We start from the raw sequence: 7930 nt of genomic DNA on the forward strand, positions 1-7930 counted from the left end.
AGAAAACAAGCAGGCAAGCCAAAACAACTTCTCCAGGAGACTGAGCCGTGCACCATCTTCTCTCCGGGGAGTGAGGAATCAATACTCCACGTGAGGACCAGAGCTCCTGCAAAGTGAACTGTAGCCATGCTCAGCAGCAATGAGGTCCCAAGCTCTTTCGATAATGAAAGCAGGGGGCCAGCTAGATAGCTCAGCAGATTGAAGTGCCTGCTTAGGCAGACACAGCCCCAGTCTGCTGTGCCGGCCCCGCCCCCAGGGCGCTCTGGGCAATTGAGACTGGGCACTGTGGCACGTGCCTGTAATCCCACTGCTTGGGAGGCTGAAAAACAGGAAGGATCACTACAAGTCCAGTCTGTGTAGTGAGACCCTGTAGACCCTGTACCAAATACATAAAAATAATGAAATAAATAAATAAACATTAAAAAATTAATAATGAAAGCAGCCACATTCTTCTCAGCAAAGCCAGAATGACAATGTCTTCCAAGAGAACCAACAGCTCCAGGAGGACCAATAGCTCCATAAGAGCTTCCCAGGAGCCTCTAAACTTCTTTCCAGATCTGCCTTTCATGCTGCTGGCAACAACCCCCAGGTGGGCCCCCCACACCCAGCACCATGCTGGTTCAGTTCCTGCTACAAGTTGACCACCAGTTGTCAATCCACCACAGTACAGAGATGGCAACAAAGGCCAGAGTAGCACAACCACAGAGAAGAACTTAGTGCCATGGGGCATCCATGGAGACAAAGGTCCCTTCCACTTAGAAACCTAGGGAAGACTACACTGAAGTAAATGCTTTCTAAATGTAGCTGAAAGAAGCCAAGAATTAAATGAGAAAGCTCTGCCTCCAGGAGGCCCACCTGGCAGCACTGTATATCCTGAAGTAGAGGGGCGAGAAAACCAGGAAGTATTTATTTCTAGTATTTCTTCCCCATATATTTCAATAGGGAAGACCTGGAGGCTGAGCTCAAGAAGTCACCAGAGCCAGGCCCATGATGGATGGGTAGTTCTACACAGGAGAGGGGTATGGGCGGGTCCTGCTGCTTACGTCATGGGAGCCTGAAGAAGCAGAGGAAGACATTAAGTAACTCCAGGTTCCAGCCAGAGTGAGCAGTAAGTGGAGATGCAGGGAAGTCTGGGAGGGCTGGGAGGAGGACACTCAGCAAACAGCATGATGTGCAGAAGGAGCAAGGTGTGATGAAGCCTTGGTCAGCAGGCTGGGGAGAGCAGGGAGGACAGAAATGTGCTGCTCTCCTTCTGGAACTGGAAACCTGGGGTGAGCAGTAGGTTGAGGAGGTTTACACCCCACAGGAGAACCCCACAGGGGCCACAGGAAATATGCACAACTTAGCTTGGGGATGACAAAGACAGCCAAGTTGAGATTCAAAGTGCTCTTGGAAGACTAGAATTGTGGGTTGCTTCAAACAACAACCATAGCTGCCTCCTATTAACTCGATCTTTCTCCTAAGAATAATATACTTACTGTGCATTTTACAGATAAGGAAACTGAAACACAGAGAGATCAAAAAATATGGCAAGGTCACACAGTTAACAACTGGCTGGGGTCTGCACAAGACATCGGGGCTCAAGGTTTATGCCCTGGAAGAAAGGAAGGAAACTGGGCATCATGGGCTATCACAGCGCTCCAGTCCCCAGGTTTCAACCAGAGGAGCACCAGGAAGCTAGGAGAGCAGAAGGCAGGTGAGACATTTGAAGTGCTTCCTAGGAGATGAAGACGGCGGGGTGACAGAGGTCATTACTGGGTATTTCCTAGGCCTAGCACGATGCCGGTGGGTGAGGCAGGTAGTGAGGTTTGCCAGGCTGACTCCTGGTCCACCATGAGTTACTGGCCATGGTGCTGATCAGCAGCAACGTTTAGCTTTCTGTTCAGTGTGTCACGTTTCTAACTGTAGATGTTAGTCTCTAAGTCTGTCTGTCCCTCTGGTGATTTTCCTGTGTGATACATGAGCTGTCTGTATGGGGCGTGTGTGCGTGTGTGTGCGCGTGTGTGCGTGTGTGCGTGTGCGTGCATGTGTACATGTAACCCATATGCATGATATATTTGTGCCATCTGTGCAGTGAGCATGTGTGTTCATGTGTAGAGGTATCTGCATGGTGAGACTTGGTGTATGTATGTAGTTAGCAGCAGAGCCCTCACAGTCTATGTGTATGCGTGTGTCCTGAGGCCAGGATAGATCTGTGAGAGAACCTGGGTATTTTTCCAACTGAAATAAATGAAACATTCCCATAATGTGGAGATGCGCTCTGATGGTTCTTCTGAGGAACCAGGTGACTGGAAGAATGTTCGAGTGTGAGACAGAAGCAAGGAAGCAAAGGAATGGGTACCCACTGGGTAACTCGGGTGAGTCTGGGGCACAGAATTCAGAGTGGGTGCTGGGGCAGGACTGACTGACCTGGCAGTCTGGAATTATTGCATAAGATGGTCACAAGGCAACATCAGCTGACAGAACAGAGGAGCCCGTGGCCCCGGAGATTAGGAATCAGCTGGCCTCCAGGAACTGGAAGACTGAGGCAAGGGCTCGAGAGCACAGAGCCAGGACACAGCAGGGAGGAAGGGTCTCAAGTGCTGCAGCTGCATGTGTTCAGTGGGAACGCCCATGCGAGTCTTACAGAGAAGACAGAAGTCCTCTCATAGGATCCACTCGGCTTGTGGAAGTAAATGAGAATGCCTGGCTGCATGCAGATAAGGAAAAGTGAGTCCCCCGTGTCTTCCTGACCACCTCTCCAAAAACCCACATTTTGTGTTCTGGAGACAATCAGTCTCTTTGAGGATGGCAGTTCTGGTGTTGCGCATGGACTCTATTCGGTATATATAGCCAAAACATGTTGAACCTTAAGGATTTAGTCAAATGCAGGATTTATCTTCCCGTGTTCCCTGCCCCCATCACTCTGCTCTGCACCTGCGTTTGGAAGTGGTCATTCTGTGTCCAGCAAGGGCTCAATAGCAATCCTGTGGGTTTGCACAGGACCCTTCAATATGTCAGCTGGACACAGGGAGCCATTATTTTATATTAATTCTAACATATATTAGCATCTATGTTTAAATAGAAAAACACTATTATGACAGTCAGACATTATGACACCATTTTAATCCCTGGTTCCTTCTAGGCTGTGAATGTCTCCAGGGCAGGATTGAGCTCTTTTTAGTGCTGTGTTGTCATGTACCCAAAAATACAAAAGTCAGTTTGCAAGGCAAGAATGTAGAACTTTAAGATCTCCCTTACTTTGTGCATGTCTATGGAACCCCATCTGTCTCACATTGGAAATAACCTGAAGGACTACTACCTGTTCTGATTTCCTGGCTGGTGCAGGGATCGGCTCCATAACCCAGTCAACAGGTGGCCCGTACCTCCCCTGAGTACTCTGAGCCACTTCTTGTGAGACAGGCTTTTCCCTTATGGACAATTTTGGTGCCATGTTTTCTTAGCACAATCCTAGATCCAACTCCCTAGGGAGTCTACCCAAGGCTCCTGCTCCCTGTGCTCCATATACTTTCTCTTTTTTCACCATGTAAAGTTATTTCAAGGCCCTTCTTGTCTTTCTGGTCACACTCCTCTAGAATCAATGACTATGGCTTCCATGTTCCTCCTCAGGCAGAATGTTCCAACTGGACGTTATGGCGCATGCCTATAATTCTAGCACTACAGGCTGAGGCAGGAGAACGGTGTGTATAAGGCTAGCACTATGCAGTTTGATGACAAAATGTAGGTGGTATTACTCTCCTAATTTTTATTAATGGTGCCTAAGACGGCCTTAGTCCTTACAGCTGGCACATTTTCCTGTTGCTTTTACCAAATAGCTAAAAAGCACAGTTCTTAAAAAAAAAAAGTTTAGCCATCCTCTCTTGGATCACTCTATACAAAGCCAAATGTAAGCTGAGATTCCAAGTGTTTGATGCCTTGGCAAGTTTAGGAAATAGTAGATAAGGTCAAGGGCCTGGAACTTAGGTTGGGACTGGCTCTGCAGCTAACATTCTCTCCCCTACCAGCCACCAAGTCTCCTAACAGAAACCCTTGAGGCTGCCCTGAACCCCCTTATCCCTCATGAGTCACCAATACATCACTTCTGCCTTGAAACCACTCCCTCTTGGTTCCAACTTCTGTGTTGCCCACACTCTGAAACACCATTGGATCTCTGTGCAGTGTTTTCATTCAGCACAACTCAGTGGCTTTTCAGTTCCTTCCACATGAAGTCTGGAGCCCTCTGAGGAGCTTCCAGGTCTCTGGCGAATTCCCCCTTCTCAATTTTCAGCCTGTCTCATCCAGAGGTCTTCTGCTCCAGCTGTCCTCACGATGTCCTCTTCCCTGATGCCTGTGACTCTCTCTGCTTCTAGGCCTCTGCTGCAAATGCTGTATACAAATTCACCCTTTCAGCTGTGCCACCCCCTCTGAAGTGGCTAATACTCCCATTTTACAGATGAAGGAAGCTCGAACATTCAGCATTCCAGCCAGAGTCTTGTGGTTAATAAGTTGTAGAGCTAGATGACTCTCTTCACCTGAGTGCCCTCCTTCCCTTTCTCCTTGGCTAACTTGGCCAGTCTTTCAGGACAACTTAGGCATCAGCTCTTCTGGGCAGACTGCCTGTCGCCTCAGCTTAACGGTCAGATTAACCTTCTGTGCTAAGAGTTGCTGGGCTGCACGGCACACCCTGAGGAGAGACCTGTGTCCCGTTGCTCTATGAGACCCCAGAGCCTCTACTCTGTGCCAGGAGTCTAGGGTCTGTTTTGACAATAGGATTCATTAATGAATAATAAGTTAAATACTTATGGGGTTCCTTTTGTAGGTGTAATGTAGCATCGTAACAACTTGCCAATTGTCTACCATTTCTTCCTGTGATACATAAAAAAATCTAACAAAAGCTTCACTGTAGACCAGCTGCCTGTTAAAGACCTGGCATTTGTCTCACGTTCAGTGAACCTCATGCAAGATAACTCTGAAGCTTTTCTTCTTTCTTTTTTTGTGTATTTGGTACAGGGTCTCACTTTGCAACTCAGACTTGTAGTGATCCTCCTGTTTCTAGCCTAACCCAACACTGGGATTACAGGTGTGCATCACCATGCCTGGTCTCGGTGGCCGGCCCAGCACACCTGGGGGTAGGGCTGGCATGGCAACTTTGAACCTTTTCTACACAAAGTGTTCACCAGGAGAAAGCAGGGACGTTCAGATAAGCACATGAAGTCCTCCAGGAGAGGGGGACTGTAGAACCATTGTCTGGCTGGTTCCTATGCTAGCGAGACCGAGGGCCCCGGTGTCCATGGTGCATCGCTGGGCTCTCTCAGTGTCTGTGTTCTCTGTGCTGCAGCATGGGGTGCCGGGCCAGTGGGGGACACTGCTCTTCGCCCCTGAACATACTGACTCAGAGCTAATACAGGAGGCCTATGGACACACCATTCACGCACAAGGGCCAGATTCCAAAGCTGCATCTGCGACTGGATCCCACCTCAAGCAGGTGTGGCCCTGTCCTGACGGCCCCAGGACTGGGGGTTAGATGTTGTGGGACAGCTCCACATCCAAGGGCCTGCTGACATTGTTCTCACTGGCTGCTGTGAACCTGCATGACCTGTTTGCCCCACCTCACACATTTCTTTCCTAGAACATACACTGCAGGCACAAGAACCCTCTCTCTTCCCTTTTGTCCTGACCTGCCCTGGGGCTTCCCAAGGGGCCCTGAGCCAGGCCACCCTCTTGCTTCCAGAGCTTGCTCTGTGTGACATGTCCACAGTCATCTCTGCATCCTACTCCACAAGGTTAAAACAAATCCCAGGGACATTTATAAACACTTCCGTGTCTGTGTCATGTAATAGGATTCTTTTCCTGATCTTTCCCCAAAACCTCTGAAGAATATTCAATCTCTTTCCCCCTTCCTCTCATCTTCCTCCTCCAGATAAAAAGGGAAATAAAGTGAACTTAAGTGACTTATTCAATAGTCCATAAATATTTAATGACAAAGCTAGGCTTTAAACACAGGTTTGGGGGCTAGTACCAAGTTCTGAGCATTTCCCCAAAAGAGTTATAGAAGAACATACAGAAAATAAGTGTCCCCTGAGTCTCAGTTGCTTTGTAAGTAAAATGAGATGAGAGGTCAGGTATGAAGACACACACTACAATTCCATCTCCTTGGGCATCTGAGGCAAGTCCACAAGTTCAAGGCTACTCTGGGTAACTTACTTAGCCAAGCTCTATCTCATAAAAAAAAAAAGAAGTAGAGGTGGGTGGGCAATGTAGCTCAGCCATAGAGCTTTCTTGAGGCCTTAGGTTTGATCCCCAGTACTATAAAAATAATTTTAAAAATATTACTGTAGAACCACCAAGAAGATAACAATGTACAATGTATTAATTATTGAAACTGTCCTATTAATCAGTTTTGAAACTGTCTCATTGATATTTGTTTCTCAATAAAATAAAATTTACTGTAGAATATGTCTTTTGGATACCTGTGGGAATATATGTAAAAGGCTTCATAAATTCCAATGTACAGTACATATTCATTAAAAATCATCTGAACCAGAATTTTCATGATATATGGTTGAAGTAGTCATTAATAACTACAGGACTGTAATCCCAGCATTGTAGGAGGCTGAGGCAGAAAAATCATATGTTTGTTGAAGCCCAGGTCAGGCATCTTGGTGACTTAGGAGACACTGTCAAAAGAAAGAAGGAAAGGAAGGAAGGAAGGAAGGAAGGAAGGAAGGAAGGAAGGAAGGAAGGAAGGAAGGAAGGAAAGCAGGCAGGCAGGCAGGCAGGCAGGCCTGCGGATGTAGCTCCGTGCAAAGGCCTTGGGTTCAATCCCTAGGACCCATGTAGCAACCATAATAATGAGAGAACTAGTGAAACCTGTGGTAGCTGCCCTTGAAATGCTAGGAAGTGTTTTAGGCTGTCATTTCATGTAACGCTTATGATGCCCTCCAAGGCATCAATCCTGTATAGCGAATACTTCTCTGTACTAGCAGAGTAGAAGATAGAGTCTTTGTTAGGTAATTTGCTGAAGTTCACACCTGTATAGTGAATACTTCTCCTCTGTACTCGCAGAGTAGAAGATAGAGTCTTTGTTAGGCAATTTGCTCAAGTTCACGTAGTCAAACCATGTGGACCCTTGATTCAAAGCTGTATTTTAAATAGTTTATTGAAGTTTTTCCAGGCCTTTATGCTAGGAACATTGAAGAAAGTGGCTGCCCTCTTTGCCTGTCTGGACACCAACGCACCCTGGACCTGGATAGAGCCAGTTTCCTCCTATGGAGCCTGCAGGGAGCCTTTTCTCCCCATTTCCAGCTGTGGTGATCTTTGGTGGACAGAACAAACAGACCCACATTTTAGGGAGAACCTGGCTGCTGGGCGCCTCACAGCATAGCAGGTCCTCAGCATGAAGTATGTTTTCCCCACATCATCACAACACCCAGCGCAGGCCACGCACAAAGGACCAGGGACGGGCCTCCCCCCTGGCTGTGGGCTTCAGGAAGCAGCTGCTGCACCTTTGGTTGGAAAAACTGGATGGAACACAAGTAATTCCTACAGCTGGGATGTGAATTTTTAAGGCACTGAGAAAAGCGTTCATAGTGATCATCGCTAGCCTGTCCGGGGAGCCTTCTTAGTGTGACACATTGTGTAAGAAGACATGGGGCTGTGTTGTCTCATATCATCCATCCAAGAATATGGATGTGCAGAGAGATTGAGACTCTGTGCGCTGGGTGGGATGGTGCACACCTGTAAGCCCAGCACTGGGGGGAGGGAGAGACTGGGCAGGAGGACTGCTATGAGTTCCAGACCAGCCTGAGAGACAAAGTAAATTCAAGGCCATCCTGAAGTGCATAGTGGAAACTTGTCTTAGAAAGACTAAAAAACAAAACAAAAAATCCCCCAAAGACTCTGAGTACTGAGCCAATCCAATTGCTATATTGAAGCTCTGGATCACGATTTC

Source organism: Octodon degus, unplaced genomic scaffold, assembly GCF_000260255.1.
Source record: "Octodon degus isolate 3935 unplaced genomic scaffold, OctDeg1.0 scaffold00800, whole genome shotgun sequence".
Classification (NCBI taxonomy): domain Eukaryota; kingdom Metazoa; phylum Chordata; class Mammalia; order Rodentia; family Octodontidae; genus Octodon; species Octodon degus.